Here is a 17,441-nt window from a genome sequence, read left to right on the forward strand (position 1 = left end):
GTATCATCCAACTTTGACAATGACAGCGGTCTGCAGCACAGACCCTGAAAACTCACGGATATGTCTCATGGCCAATAGGAAAAACGCACCTAGTGACGTATTCCATGGCCGGGGAAATCCTGTGACCCACCCATCCTAATATGGAGTGGAACCAGGGAACCCCCCCTTCTGCCTCCCTGTGACGCACTGACCCCTCAGCCCGACAGGGAGACTGACAGGCAGGAGGCCCAACCTCCTGGCCAATCAGTGTCGCAAAGGGTACAACAATATCCGAAATGGGGGAGGGGTTTATTAGTCCACCCCTGATACGATGCAATAACACAGCAGAGCCATGACACCAGTTGTAGCGCGCTACACGAAAGCGTATATACCTGTTAGGGTAATAGCTTCACCGTCTGCACGCCAGCCACAGACGATAACCTCGCTTGTGCAAAAAACTGGTTTTATACATGGCTCAGGCTTATGTGCAAAACTTGCCACCTGAAAATGTATAACTTTACCCTAAAGTAAAGAAAAAACAACAGACCAAAGAGAGAGGCCAAATGACCTTGGTACAAGAGCTATATATGTACAACTTCTGTAGGCTAACACCAAACCCAGTTGTGGACTCAATGCCACGTTTACTTAAACGTAAAACACGAACACACACAACCCTCTTTACACAATAAAAAAGGCAAAAGTTCACTCTTACTACTGCAAGAAGAATGCCGTCTTTTATGACGAGAGAAGACATAAGTCCTCGACCAAGTGCTAGCTACAGGCCTTGCTAAGTCATACATAATAGCGACCAAAACTATTTTCAGAGAAAACTGCACCAGCACCAGAGCGCAACCCCAGCAGTAGCTGAGGGTTTACACAGTATCCCCAAATATATAGTGAATCAACACACGTTTTGTAACAAAAAACAGTCCCTCACCAGGAGGGACCCTTTATTTAATAACAAAAATCAAACAGGGGAAGTCACTAGCGTCGCCTGCCACGTGCAGAACGCTGTTTGCCTCCACGGGAAGCCGACCCGGAGGGACGGTGCTGAGGAGCCGCCTGGTCACGTCGATCCCTACCGTTCCCCCCCGGGCGCAGGACGACTGGCTGCAGCGGTAGTGGCACTTCCTCCACTCCTGGCCTTCTTCCTAGAAGGCCCAGCAGCGGCGGTGGTGACGGTGGCGATGGCGTTGCCTCCTCCTCACATCAGGCTCCAGTATGTTCAAAATTCAGCTGCCAGGGTTCTAACCCGCACCAAACCCTGGCAGCACATCACCCCCATCCTCATCCAGCTCCACTGGCTCCCCATCAAATCCCGCATCACCTACAAAACCCTCCTGCTCACCTACAAATCCCTTCACGCCCTGGCACCTCAGTACCTCACTGACCTCCTCCACCCCTACACTCAGTCACGGTCCCTGCGATCCACGGACACTGGTCAGCTCTCCATCCCCCGAACCAGACTGCGGACGTTCGGGGACAGAGCTTTCAGTGTGGCAGCTCCCACCCTCTGGAACTCCCTCCCCGCAGAACTCCGCACCACCCCAACTCTGGACTCATTTAAAAAACTGCTCAAAACCCACCTCTTCAACCTGGCCTTCAACCCCTAACTTTCTCACTTTATATGTATGTGTTGTGTCTGTCCACTATGTTTGTTGACTTGTTATCTCCCCCCCCCCCCCCCCTTATGTAAAGCGACCTTGGGTCCTCTGAAAGGCGCTATATAAAACGAAGTATTATTATTATTATTATTATCACCCGTGGCAGTGGGTCGGGGAAAGTGGGGTTGGAGCACGGAGTGCTCCTCCTCCATCTCTCTTCAGGCTGCCATCATCTGCTGCATAGCCGACCCGAAAAGTCCAGCATCGGAGAGGGAGGCCGTGAGCAGTGGAATCCTCCTCTGGTCCGGAACCCCCGCCTGCTCCAGCCAAAGGTGGCGCTGTAGGGCACGCTCCTTCCCGGCGGCTATAGCCTGCAGCTGAGTCAGATGCAGGATGGCTCCAGCTGCCTGGGCGTGGAGGTACCATTGACGGTCGTCCAGTACCGCCCCGCCCGCCATCAGCCCCGACATGTAGCGCGCCAGCTGCGCAATGTTGGAGGTTGCAGCCAGGCTCTGTGTCGAGGCGATGTACACCTTGTCACTCCACATAGCCAACTGCCTAGCTGATTTCCCCTGGGGAACTGGCTTACGTAATGGCTCCCACACCATCTCGGGGCAAAGGATGGATGCCATCGGGCTATCAAGTCGAGGCACCCCGTCCTTCAGCCCCTGGACCAAACCCACCACCCGCGTGACTGGCAAGTAGGAGGGGGTAAGGCCGACGATGCGGGATATTACCTGTCCCCGCGCCACGTAAGCCTCCATTGATGGGAAGAATGGGCAGACAACGCCCGCCTCCCTCACAGGACGGCGTTGGCAGAGATGACCTATCATGTCATCGGGAACAGGTGCCGGCAGTGGCTGCAGCAACGCCACACCATTGGCGGCTGTGGCGGCCACCATGAGCTTGGGGAACAAGGCAAGCAACTCCCCTTGCATACCTTCTTCCACGTCACTCGCGTCCCTCGCGTACGGGAGGCTGCACACACCGTCTCCAAAAGATAAGCGGGAGCCATCGTCCGACGCGGCAGATAGCAGGGCATCTCGTCTCCGGGGTGGAGATTTTAACCCAGTCCCAGAGTACGAGGGTCCCCAGGGAGACGTAGCACTCTCTGCCACGCCCCGAAGGGCAGAGTGTCTCGTCTCCGCCGGGCCTTCGAACAAGAGATATGGAGAAGAGGCGAGGGAACTCTCGCTCGGATCCAGCACAACACTGCCACTAGGCCGTTCAATCCCGCTGTTCGCCGTCCTACGACAAGAACGAGCCGAGGCGAAGAGTCTGCGACGCAAATCCTCGGCCACCAAAGGAACTGTCCGCCTATCGGCCGAGTGCCCTCTGGCGGGGGAACCAGGGCCGGAACTCAGCCACCTCACAGGAGATGGGAGCTCAACGGCCCCTCTGCGAAGCACACTCTCCTCCGGGCACCGCTCAGGCGCACCTGCCTGCCACAACCGTGGAGCCAGGAACGCCTCACGACGCACGGAGGAAGCCGCGACAGTGAAAAAATCAAGGCGCTCCGTTAAACATCCACAGCGGAGAATATGAAAGGAATCAGAGCCAAATGAGTGATAGGTGATAGTGCTGCGCGTTATTAAAATAACCACATAATGTGTATATCGCACCTCGCGAGCGCCATATATATAACGTGTATTATTTAGGACAAAGTAAATTTAGTATCAGCATTTTAGGTCTATTATTTTACATTTCAAAAGCCCCCTCTAGAAAAACGAAGCACAAAAACATAATTCAGAATGGTATAATAATAATAATAGACTGTGAGAATTATTTCAGGAAGCGAGCTGGGATTTCTTTGCGAGGGTGTGGCCATGGTTTATCCAACTAACTGAACTAAACACGCGACCAATCAGAACCCGAATGTGGAACTGCAAGTGTGTTGGTAAAAGACTACATGCAGCCAGGACTCTCAAGACTTCAAGACTGTACAGCATGGAGGATGTGTCAAATAAGAAATCTGAATATGAATATGAGGATGGTTCAATTATAAGGTTGTTGCTAAGTAACTGGTGATTATATGCCAGTTTCTTTTTTAGTGTTGAGAATCTCACCACGGCAATGGGACCTCACAAAGGCCATTATTAGACCATATACTGCCAACACTTCAGTCTTAGAGATGGGAGACAATGTGGGGTCCCACCTGGGTGAATTATATCAAGTACAGAGCCTGGAAGACAGGAAAGGGGACCTAAGAGATAAACCACATGTAGACAGAAGTGGACAGAGACAGGGAGAGAGAGAGAGAGAGAGAGAGAGAGAGAGAGAGAGAGAGAGAGAGAGAGAGAGAGAGAGAGAGAGAGAGAGAGAGAGAGAGAGAGAGAGAGAGAGAGAGAGAGAGAGAGAGAGAGACAGAGACTGAGCAAGGAAGAAATAGGGAGAAACAGATGAGCGAGTGAGGGAAATGAAGGGATAGGCAGAGAGAGAAAGAGCAGTGACAACTAGTAACTTACCTCTTGAGGAACTCCATGTATTCAGCGTGTTTGATGAGGCCAGTTCTCATCATGATGGTCTGGAAGCACTGTCTGTCTATGGCCCATAACTTCACATTATCCACAGCTAGAAAGAGAAAATATACAGTATATCAATACACTGGTCTGCATATAATAAAATACAACACTCTCACTCAAAGCTTCAAGCTCGAGTTACAATAACATTCCTTTGCACATCTGAGCGTTTGTATTAGTTCCTGTATTATTACTCACACACATTCAAGCCACCGTTCATTCAATGCAGTGTTTGTAAAGGCAACATTCCCTTAGAGAGAGTCTGACATTATAGGAACAAACAGAACAGAGTGAATCTATTGAGGAGCTGAGCTAAACAGAACAGAACAGAGCAGGATAGAACAGAACAGAACAGAGCAGAGCAGAGCAGAGCAAAGCAGAGCAGAGCAGAACAGAGCAGAGCAAAGCAGAGCAGAGCAGAGCAGAGCAGAACAGAACAGAGCATAACATAATAAAACAGAACAGAACAGAGCAGAACAGAGCATAGCAGAAAATAACAGAGCAGAACAGAGCAGCGCATAGTAGAGCAGAACAGAGCAGAACAGAGCAGCGCATAGCAGAGCCAGAGCAGAACATAACAGAGCAGAACAAAAGATAACAAAGCAGAACAGACGAGAACAGAGCAGAGCGGAGCAGAAGAGAAGAGAACAGAGCAGAACAGAGCAGAACAGAAGAGAAGAGAACAGAACAGAACAGAGCAGAGCAGAGCAGAACAGAAGAGAACAGAGCAGAACAGAGCAGAGCAGAGCAGAAGGGAACAGATCAGATCAGAACAGAAGAGAACAGAACATAGCAGAGCAGAGCAGAGCAGAACAGAACATAACAGAACAGAGCAGAGCAGAGCAGAAGAGAACAGATCAGAACAGATCAGAGCAGAACAGAAGAGAACAGAGCAGAACAGAACAGAGCAGAACAGAGCGTAAGAGAACAGAACAGAACAGAGCAGAACAGAGCAGAATAGAACAGAACAGAAAAGAGCAGAAGAGAACAGATCAGAACAGAACAGAGCAGAAGAGAACAGAGCAGAACAGAGCAGAAGAGAAGAGAAGAGAAGAAAAGAGAACAGAACAGAACAGAACAGAACAAAACAGAACAGAGCAGAAGAGAAGAGAAGAGAAGAGAAGAGAAGAGAAGAGAAGAGAAGAGAAGAGAAGAGAAGAGAAGAGAAGAGAAGAGAAGAGAAGAGAAGGGAAGAGAAGAGAAGAGAAGAGAAGAGAAGAGAAGAGAAGAGAAGAGAAGAGAAGAGAAGAGAACAGAACAGATCAGAACAGAACAGAACAGAGCAGAAGAGAACAGATCAGAACATAACAGAGCAGAAGAGAAGAGAAGAGAAGAGAAGAGAAGAGAAGAGAAGAGAAGAGAAGAGAAGAGAAGAGAAGAGAAGAGAAGAGAAGAGAAGAGATGAGAAGAGAAGAGAAGAGAAGAGAACATAGCAGAGCAGAGGAGAAGAGAAGAGAAGAGAAGAGAAGAGAAGAGAAGAGAAGAGAACAGAGCAGAAGAGAAGAGAAGAGAAGAGAAGAGAAGAGAAGAGAAGAGAAGAGAAGAGAAGAGAAGAGAAGAGAAGAGAAGAGAAGAGAAGAGAAGAGAAGAGAAGAGAAGAGAAGAGAAGAGAAGAGAAGAGAATAGAAGAGAACAGAACAGAGCAGAAGAGAAGAGAAGAGAAGAGAAGAGAACATAGCAGAGCAGAGGAGAAGAGAAGAGAAGAGAAGAGAAGAGAAGAGAAGAGAAGAGAAGAGAAGAGAAGAGAAGAGAAGAGAAGAGAAGAGAAGAAAAGAAAAGAAAATAAAAGAAAAGAAAAGAAAAGAAAAGAAAAGAAAAGAAAAGAAAAGAAAAGAAAAGAAAAGAAAAGAAAAGAAAAGAAAAGAAAAGAAAAGAAAAGGACAGAGTGATCAGCATGACAGGACAGAGTGAGCAGCATGACAGGACAGAGTGAGCAGCATGACGGGGACAGAGTGAGCAGCATGACATGACAGAGTGATCAGCATGACAGGACAGAGTGAGCAGCATGACGGGGACAGAGTGAGCAGCATGACAGGACAGAGTGAGCAGCATGACAGAGTGAGCAGCATGACAGGACAGAGTGAGCAGCATGACATAGTGAGCAGCATGACAGGACAGAGTGAGCAGCATGACAGAGTGAGCAGCATGACGGGACAGACTGAGCAGCATGACAGAGTGAGCAGCATGACGGGACAGAGTGAGCAGCATGACAGAGTGAGCAGCATGACAGAGTGAGCAGCATGACAGAGTGAGCAGCATGACAGAGTGAGCAGCATGACGGGACAGAGTGAGCAGCATGACAGGATAGAGTGAGCAGCATGACATGATAGAGTGAGCAGCATGACAGAGTGAGCAGCATAACAGGACAGAGTGAGCAGCATGACAGGACAGAGTGAGCAGCATGACAGGATAGAGTGAGCAGCATGACAGGACTGAGTGAGCAGCATGACAGGACAGAGTGAGCAGCATGACAGGACAGAGTGAGCAGCATGACAGGACAGAGTGAGCAGCATGACAGGACAGAGTGAGCAGCATGACAGGACAGAGGGACAGAGTGAGAGTGAGCATGACAGGGCTGAAGCACCTGGCGTGCTTCAAGGCTGCATGCTGAGCCCTCTCCTCTACTCCCTCTTCACCCATGACTGCACTCCTATACATGACACCAACACCAAAATCCAACCATAGTCCACATCTCTGAGGACCTCTCTTGGACCCTCAACACCTCGTCACTGGTCAAAAAGGCTCACCAGCATCTCTTCTTCCTGAGGAGACTGAGAAAAGCCCCCATCTGTCTCCTCAGATTCTGGCAAACTTTTACCGGCGCGCCATAAAGAGCATACTCACCAACTGCATCACAGTCTAGTACAGTACTTCAACTGCACTGCCTGAGACCGGAAAGCCAGAGGGTGGTTGAATGAAAACCTCTCAATACATCACCGGTACATCACTCCCTACAATTGAGTCTATCCATCACAAACGGTGTTTGAGGAAGGCATGCAGCATTGTTAAGGACACCTCTCATCCCAATCATGGACTGTTTGCCCTCCTCCCCGCCTCTGGGAACCTCCACTCCAAGTCAAGCAGACCCAGGAACAGCTTATTTCCCTTAGCTGTCATCTCCCTGAACTCTTTGCCACGATGACAGCCACCCCTGTCCAAAAACGTCATACAGTTCAAAATGTATTACAAAAGAGCAATTCTAGAAAGGTACAGCAAAGAGGAGGGAGGTTGTAACTCTCATTAATGGGAGATGTTGAAATGATTGACTTGTCTTTTTTTCATTGTTGAAGTTTTTGTTCTGATCAAGTCAGGATATACCTTTTGCTTTCTAAATATACTGGTTGTATATTAACAGTAGCCTATTGATTGTAAAATAACTTATTTATTAACAGTAATTGATCGGTTTGATCGATGGACAAGTGAAGATGTGTGAAGATGATTCTGTTTGAAGAAAATGTAACACTGTGTTAAACACTGTTAAGGGTATATTGCAATAAGAGGTATGACCTGGTAAGCATACTGCTTCATCCTATTCCTTTTCGGACAAAAGACAGAATATTATTTTATCTATTTATTTTTTCACAGCAAATTATCTTTGTATTTCTTTTAATACATTTTTTTTTACATTGTTATTTCTTGTTTATATTTCTTGTTTGAAATATAACTATTCATTCATTCATTCATTCATATTAATAGTACTACAACTCTGTACATACATCTGATTAGCACTACACTCAGTAGTACTCGTTTATTTTTTATATTTATATATATATAATATATTATATATTTATACCCAGTTTACCCACATTTATTTTTTTATTTAGTTGTACTGTACGTGTGCTGTAAAATGACAATACATTAGAATCTAATCTAATCTAATGTAAACCCTATCAACCCCTACTGTCACCAAGTCACTGCTCACGTGAATGTCTGCTGCTGATGATGAAGTTACATGATTGTGCCGCTGGATCAGGTGACCAATCAACGACTGGATCAGGTGACCAACCAACGACTGGATCAGGTGACCAACCAATGACTGGATCATGTGACCGATCAATGACTGGATCAGGTGACCAATCAATGACTGGATCAGGCGACCGACTAACGACTGGATCAGGTGACCAATCAATGACTGGATCAGGTGACTGATCAACTGGATCAGGTGACCGATCAACGATGTCACTAGTAAACACAGAAGTGGAATTGGCCACAATTTTCAAACATTGACCATACATACAAGATACTTTACAAGATACAAGATACTTTAATGCCACACAACGATGGTTGGTGGTAATTGATTTCGGTACAGATGTTGAGCACTGGTTATATCAAACATGAAACAGACATCAAACATCAAAAACGTCAAAACAAATATACATAAATAAATACATATAGGACAGTCACGGTAACAGTGTCGGTCGGTGACAGATGCTTGCGAGGAACTTGAATGAATCAGTTAGGGTTATGGGTTGGTCTGCGATGGTTATTGGGAGTATGGATGTTTTTTTGAAGTCCTGGGCCCTCATTCATCAACGTGACTTAGAAAATGTTCTATTTCCATACTTAAGCACGGAATTTAGAATCTGTGCACGCACAAAAAAAACTGGATTTATCACACGTGCGTACACAGGTTCTACGCACACCTGTCTTGATAAATATGACTTTGATCCTACGGTTGAGCTCGTGCACTGTTTTAAGTATTTGCATACCAGAACCGCCCCGATTAACCATATACGGTAATGGAATACCCCCATGAAATGTGGAAAAATGGACTAAGCCGAGGGAAGCGTGTTATGTGACAGGCTGACAGACGTGTACACGTACGGTGATGTCGGATATGATATCTATTAACCATTGCTGCCTGGGCAGCGCAAACACTAATAAAGACCGTGCTGGAATATGACTGTCTTTTCCCGTTTTGTTTGATTAATACCCAGGGATTAAAGTTCTCCTCAATTTTATTCCAAATCGCGACGGATTTTCCGTCAATTTTCTACCTGCTGCATATGATTTCTAGAGGCATACAATCTATTTTGATGTCAGTATTGGGTAGCCTATATAAACAATAATACGAGAGCATATACAAGAACAATGAATCTCACTGCCATGTATGATGTAGCCTGCCTATATGTGATCAATACAAACTTGAACTTGAATTCCATCATGTCTGTGTGCGGGTCACTGCGGTAACTCACAAGGCTGTTGTCACAATGTAAATAAGAACGTGCACTGAAAAGTTACAGTATGTAGTTGGTTGATTATTTGTATGACAGTCAGTAAACCCTTGCGAAAAGTATCCGTTTTATTTAATGAATTGAAAACATGCAGCATGCCTTTCCTCCCGGCATGCAGCAACAACATGTATCAGGCAAATGCGCATCGCAACATTGACTGAGTGGAATCCCTTTCTATTCACATAACTGCATTTGTGATGGAGCTTTGACAGCTACAGTAACAGTCTATTGCTCGATCCATCTCCAATATCACGATGGACCGTGCCGGTGGCAAAGACCCGAGGGTGGAGAGGACTTGAATGAATTCCATCATCATATTTATATGTTGTGTCTGTCCACTATGTCTGTTACTTTGTTATCCCCCCCCCCCTATCTATGTAAAGCGACCTTGGGTCTCTTGAAAGGCGCTATATAAAATGAAGCTATTATTATTATTATTATTATTATTATTATTATTATTATTATTATTATTATTATTATTATTATTATTATTATTATTATTATTATTATTATTATTATTATTATTATTATTATTATTATTATTATTATTATTATTATTATTATTATTATTATTATTATTATTATTATTATTATTATTATTATTATTATTATTATTGTTATTATTATTGTTATTATTGTTATTATTGTTATTATTATTATTATCACATCTGTGCGGGAGCTCACAATAGACTGTTAATCTCAGTGAAGTTTCAACGGAGGTCATCTATTCTAACCAACAAATTGAAGTAGAAAGCATTTCGTGACCAATCTTATTTGGAAACATGACACACAAAATAATTCGCTTTTTATTTTAAACAATATTCAATCGCGTTTGGAGGTTGGTGTTCTGCGTCTGCCCCCCCCGTGCCAAACAAGCAGGCCAACCTCTTGTGCGCGTGTGAGCCCGTTATAATTACACTACTGTCGCTATTTTACAATGAACTATAATGAATTACGGGTCATACAGAGGTTGAACACGCCAGTGTTGAAACTAATGCACGGAAGCCTATTTTCGCGTTGAAACTAATGCATGAACTGAGCAGCGCATATGCCGTAGTAATGATATTCTACCACTGGGCGTCAGCTAAGCATGCTCAGAGCTGTGCGTACACATAAGCACGAAGTCAAGTTCAAGTTGAAATTGATGAATCCCACTCTTTGCTTAGAAATGGTCGTACGCACAGCTTAAGCACATATCTGTGCGTAGGTCACGTTGATGAATGAGGGCCCTGAAGTCTATGGCAATTTCCATGGTTTTGGAGGGGTTGAGCAGGAGGTTGTTGGATGCACACCACCTCACTGCTCTGTCCACCTCCTGCCGGTAAATGGACTCGTCGTTGTTGTCATAACCATATAATATCTTTTGAGCAACGGGTAGCTCTGTATCGACAGGTATATAGGGCTTGTTTCTCATATAATAGGATCAAATAGAGAATGCAATTGAAACAAAATAACAGAAAAAAAATATTGATTCCTGCTGTTTACAAAGACATGCCATAATATGTGAAGCAAGCCCACATTAATTATGCAGATGAGATTTAGTAAGGAATGTGAATCCGTACACAATGTAATGTGGGGTTATCTGGTGATGAATGATTGAATGCAAATGTACAACCGTATTTAGAAAACCCATTTCATTACGGGCAGCACCCTGCCTTCAAGTGATTTGTTAATCAATCTGGTCTAATGAAAGAGTGTATTTACAGAAGTGTGTTTACAGCAGTGCCTTGTGTTGTGAGTGACACAAGAGAAGCATATTCAGAATGTAATTTGATATAGATTTATTTTAAGGCAATTCTGCTTCATTAAATAACCCATCCATATGTATTTTAAACCCTAAAAAAACCTTTACCCTCATTGAAAATGCATGGATCTATAAATATGCAAATTGAAATCCCAGTTACCACATATTGGACGATGTGAGATTTGACCTATTAGTGACATCACACATGTAACTCAGATTTCAGGAAAGTACAGAGAAGCTCTCCCTCTCTAACCTGTTAAGCTGTAAGGTCCCCCAATTGGGGGACCCTGCTTTTCTTTATCATAAATCGATCAATAGAGACCATATTAGATCCCCAATTATCATATCATGGGGTATCATTGGAAAGCCACATTCATTGGCTACAACCCTGTCCAACATTTTTCGAGATCGCCAAATGATTGACGGAGCTAGAGCCCCGGGAGTCGGGGGTGGTAATGTGTACTTTGGCGCACGCCTCACATATCGGCATGTAACTCGAGAACAGAGGAACGGATTTTGTCACCTGGAAGGGCAATCGACAGGCAACAAATAGGGCGTTAATTCTATCTATATATTGTATTAAAAGAAATACACACCCGAGCCGCTAGAGATCAGCAAAGTGGCACGTCACGAATCATCCTCATGAGGGCCCACATGAGGTTGTTAAGAGGCTTGTGTTTTTTTTCAAAATGTAGCCAAGAGTAAAGACCTTAACCCTATCAAAACAGCAGTCAAATTGTATATTTTAATTTTTACCGATGTTTTATAAGATTTACAGAAAATAAGAATTGATCGGAAAAATGCTAATTATATCTCTTTTATCGTAAAACCAGGAGGAAATTACTAAATCCAGATTCAACACTGCCATTGGAAAGGAGCCTTTTCCCTATCCATAGATAGTATGATTTGGCCATAAATAAGGTCAAGGTCAAGTTCAAGGTCAAATATGAATTTATAATTAAAATGGATTATAATTTATTACTGTATCTACAAATCCTTCTGTTTAATCATCTTCCCTTTATTCATTTGCTTAGATTTTTTTGTACACTTGATCTCAAGAAGGTGCTGAATGAGCTCAGTGAGCGAAATCTCTAGTGCCGCAATTGTAACATGGTGTTATTCACCGGCACAGATGCAAAATAAAATCATAATTTATATTCTCCTTTTTTTTTATTACAATTTACTCAAGCCTAGTAACAGACACAATATTTCTGACACTGGGAATACATACCCCCAGGTCCCTAGATGTTCCTAGATACCAAGAACATGCAAATTGTCCTGGAAGTAGAAGTGGAGCAATCTTCCATTTACTTAGGCATGTACCTTTAGGCAACATTTCTGAAAATAGGGCTACAGCTTAACAGGCTAAGTAAGACTGTGAAAAAGGTGCTGCACAAATAACAATCTGTATAGTCAAAGTCATGCTTTCAAGAGGAGTTAAAACAGAAGTTTTGGAGTGGCCCGGGATCTTTAACACTTTCTCTGCCAAGGACGCCTAAACTCGTCATTCCCCGCCATGCTAATTCTGCCAATGACGCTGTAACACGTCATTGAGATCAATATTTCAAAAATCTGTGATCGCAATCATATTTCTCCCACGGAGACTTGAGATCTACTGTTGATCCCCTCTCAACTCTCCAACGGTTCAAGAGCGCCATCTGGTGGCCGATCGGCGGATCGCCCAAACCGGAAACCGGAAACGGAAACTGGTGCTCATCCAAATTAGGTCCGATCACTCGCTATAGGTCCCGGGACTCAAGCTAGACACAATGGATAGCAATCCGTTACCAATAACTCGATAAACAACATGATTTGGACGTATATACTATTATACAACCTGGAGATGGATCGCATATTTCAACATCCCATAATAGGAATATTTTTGCTCCACGCTCATCGCCCAACGCCCCGAGGAGACTGGGGTGAGTTTCAGCGTTTTTTTTACCATGTTCGATACAAACTGCTCTAATGATCATATCACCCACACTAGATGAATCATCTAACGTTGGCCACGGAATTATAAACGACCCCCCCCCCCCCATCCGGTCAACATCAGATGATAAGTAGTAACTTCTAGAAGCACGTCCATTTGAAATGTTTTATCTCGCGCCGATCGCTATCAAACTGTATACAATCATCAATATAATGCATTTAGGGCTATAAATCACGTTCTGCAGAAAGCTGCAGAAAACGATAAAAACATATATATACTTTAGACCGTATTTTAGTATGAATATGTGAATGAAAAAGTATAACGTTGCTACACCCTGAACAATAGATACTTGATGTCGAATGGGCCATAGTAATGTCAATTTAGCAATACAATTTAAAAAGTTATAGCCCTGCAAAGAAGGGGAACTTCTCCATAGACAAATAGAGCTGGCAGAGGATGGTATAATGATGTACATAAGCCTGGCGAAGATTAATAATAATAATAATAATAATAATAATAATAATAATAATAATAATAATAATAATAATAATAATAATAATAATAATAATAATAATAATAATAATAATAATAATAATAATAATAATAATAATAATAATAATAATAATAATAATAATAATAATAATAATAATAATAATAATAATAATAATAATAATAATAATAATAATAATAATAATAATACACTTTATTTGTATAGCACCTTTCATACAGAAACTATATGTGCAGACATATAAAATCACAGTTTTTCACATTAGGATCTAACATCCCAACAGGCCACCTTGTTTATGGTTTGATTCGGTTTTAAATAGACAATGATAAAAAGAGTAAGATAAAATAGACTGGCAAAATAGTGCAGTGCAATAGACTAGTAAAATAGTGCAGTGCAATAAAATAGTAGATAGTAGGGTGTTACCATGTTGGTGAGTGGGTTAATTTACATGTTGTATTAGCTCGAAGCTGTCCCGTATGTTGGTAAGCTCAATAGCCTTGGGGTTGTTCTTCTTATTTACAGTATATGAATATTCAGATCTCCATGTATGATTAATCTTTCACATCTAATGATACCGACCGAGATTAGCTCTGAGAATTCCTGCAGAAATATTGATGAGTATTTTGGTGGCTGGTACAATGTGATGATGAGCAAAGACAGTTCAGCTTTGAGCTAAATAGCAAGATATTCAAATGATGTAAATTCACCCATGTCAATGTCATTACATACAATGACAATGATGTAGATAAAATAGCGGCAAGCCCTCCCCCTTTTCTATTTTGTCTGACCGATTGATAATACTTATAATTTGGAGGGCAGGCGTCTATCAGCGTTGTCGCACCAGTAATGTCATTTAGCCAGGTCTCGACTAGGAACATGCATTGCAAATTCTTTTCAGTTATCAGATCATTGATTAAGAAAGATTTGTTGCTCAATGATCCAACATTCAGAAGGGCCATTGTCAGTGATTTTGTGATGGGGGGTGTGGCCGACTTTGGCTGAGCGATGATGGGTCTGAGGTTGCTAAGTGTTACAGTACGTGTCAGGCATTTCTTCTTGAGTCTGATAGTAGTGCGAACAGAACAGCATGGTTTGTTATTGGAACAAATTTATAGCAGTAGTTTGGGTGTGAGGTGGGGGGCGTGGTGGAAGTTTCGGAGGTTGCAGCTGCGGGCTGTCGAGGAAAGATGGCGGAATAGTTATTTTTTATGTTTTGGAGATGCCTGGCTGTAAGTTTGACCATTTTTGGTGTGAAAGGCATGTGGGGGAGACAAGGTGGGGGGGGGGGGAAGGGGGGAGAGGGGGGAGAGCAGGGAGGAGGAGGGAGAGGGGGGAAGGGGGGTTTGGTACAGGGGTGAGGAGGGAGAGGGGGGAAAGGGTGCCTGGTACTTTGGTGATGACATGGCAAGAGGAGAGTGACACAAGGGAGGAAAGATGGGGGGGGCTGGGGGGGAGGGGCGCCCTGCGTTTTAGGGTTGTTGATGGGGAGGGGGATCCCCGATCAAAAGGGAGGGGGGAGGAGGAGAGTGACACAGGGGGGGAAAGGCTGGGGGGGAGGGGAGGATCGCAGATATACTGCCTTGACGTCGATACGGGGGGAGCTGGGGTGGAGCTGTTAGTTCTGCTGTAATCCTGTGGATGTCCTCCGCGATCCGATCCAGTCGTTCCGACCCCTCAGCAATCAGCTTGCTCTGTATGTCCTCCAATAGCGATTCTATCGTCTTGACGTCATCAGAGTTAGGTTGTGTTATTGTACTGTCTGTACTGTACAGTACTGTCTGTCTGTCTGTACTGTCTGTCTTAGAGCTTGTTCCAAGGCCGTTGTCGATGGAGTAGAAAATGTGGGAAGTGAAAATGTTTCCTCCATATCTGTTCAGAGAAAATCCATTCCTTTGGAACAACTGTTCACATCTCCAGAACATGTCGAAGTTTGCAATGTAATTGACATTGTGTAGCACACAAGCAGTTGAGAGGCATTTGTTTAGCTGGAGAAGTCTGCTGAATCTTTCAATCAATTTAGAGACTGTTGGCAACTGGCCACTGATTCAGCATTTTCAGCAATTCATTAAAATCACATTTCAGATTTACAGACTGTCGATTTGAGATGTCATTTGCTCCTACGTGGATGATTAATTTCCTGGCTGTTGTGTTTTCCGATAGAATCTTTGGAATGTGCTTTGTTATTTCACAAACAGTTCCATCAGGGTAGCAGTATATCTTTGTATTTCTCTTTTTGTTGATATAGCCTACAGCAGAATCACCTATTATCAGCATTGTTGGTACAATGTTTTCCTGTTTGTCAGTGTGTTGCGGCCTGCTCTTTTCCTCAGGGCCAGGGCGTTTCCTACCGTTAGCTTGTTGTTCATTAGCATCTGTGTCTTTATCCACTTTTACACAGCGCCTCGTTCTTCCCGAGCAGCGTGGGGTTGATGGCCGGGGGGTCAGGTCCTCCGATGCTAATCCTGGTTCATGCAGTAGTGGTAGGTCACTTTGACCATTCGAATCTCCCTCTCTCAGGGCAAACCTCCCTCTCTCAGGGCTAGGTTCCAAACGGGAGCATGTCTATGTTCCCCGGGTCCTATGTTCCCCGGGTTCTATGTTCCCCGGGTTCTATGTTCCCCGCTTTGATTGATTGATTGAACATTTTAGACCACCAGCCCTGATTCCAAACTCTAACCTTAACCAGTTTGAAAGAGGGCCTAAGCTTAACCGTTCGAAACAAGGCGGACATTAATCATTAATAAAATAATAAACATTTATAAAATGTTCAATCTATAAATCAATCAAAGCGGGGAACAAGGAACCCGGGGAACATAAGTCCCGGGGAACATAGGGATGATCCCTTCCAAACCTCTCTCTCTCAGGGCTAAGTTCCAAACCTCCCTCTCTCAGGGCTGGGTTCCAAACCTCCCTCTCTCATGGCGAGGTTCACTCTCTTAGGGCGCAGTTTCAGGCCTGGGTCCCTTTCCACTCTTTTTGCATTAGCATTAGCTACATTAGCCATGTTAACTGGTTGGCTTGTTGATAAAGAGGGCGAGCGAGTTGCTGAGTTTATTTCTGGGTGCTCGATATTTGCCGTTTTAGGCATCGTAATTCTGCCAGGGATATATTTATTTTTCGGCTTTGCCCCATGCCTATTCCAGAGGGCATTTTCATTACCGACAGTGTCACTTACAGTAGCTGGTGGGGTTTGTTGTCTTTTGCTGGTAGCTTCACAACCAGAGTCCATTGGATTGTGGTGGACAAGCTGATCGAGCTGGGTCTGAGCTCCGCCCTGAGCACCTGGGTACTGGACTTTCTGAGTGAAAGACCCCAGGCGGTCAGGGTGGGGGGTCAGACCTCCAACATCATCACCCTGAGCTTCGGGTCCCCCCAGGGCTGTGTTCTGAGCCCCCTGCTGTACTCACTCTACACACACAGCTGTGTGGCCAAGTTCAGCTCCAACTCCATAGTGAAGTTTGCAGATGACACAGTGGTGGTGGGGCTGATCTCGGACAACGACGAGAAGGCCTACCGGGAGGAGGTTGAGGTACTGGAACGCTGGTGCCAGGACAACAGCCTGCTCCTGAACATTGGTAAAACCAAGGAGCTGATCGTGGATTATAGGAGAGGACAGCAGGAGACACACACACCACTGATGATTAACGGGGCTACCGTGGACAGGGTGAGCAGCTTTAAGTACCTGGGGGTCCACATCTCAGAGGATCTGACATGGTCAACACACATAGACACAGTCGTAAAGAAGGCGAAGCAGCGCCTCTACCACCTGAGACAGTTAAGGAAGTTCAGAGTATCGGGGAAGATACTCCAGTCCTTCTACTCAGGAGCTGTAGAGAGCATCTTGACCGGAAACATCACTGCCTGGTATGGAAACAGCACGGCACAGGACAAGAAGGCCCTACAGAGAGTGGTGCGCTCAG

At 44.3% G+C, this 17,441-nt stretch overlaps 1 pseudogene across 1 annotated transcript in view; it reads right to left on the minus strand.

Annotated features, from left to right (window-relative positions):
• Nucleotides 1-17,441, minus strand: part of LOC311236195 (cGMP-dependent protein kinase 1-like) — a 935,082-nt pseudogene that overhangs the window by 189,087 nt on the left and 728,554 nt on the right. Inside the window, exon 4 of the transcript in view lies at nt 4,049-4,154. The product of the transcript in view is annotated as a cGMP-dependent protein kinase 1-like (transcript). The remainder of the gene's footprint in view (nt 1-4,048; nt 4,155-17,441) is intronic.

This window comes from Notolepis coatsorum (assembly GCF_963971535.1).
Source record: "Notolepis coatsorum genome assembly, chromosome: 10".
Classification (NCBI taxonomy): Eukaryota; Metazoa; Chordata; class Actinopteri; order Aulopiformes; family Paralepididae; genus Notolepis; species Notolepis coatsorum.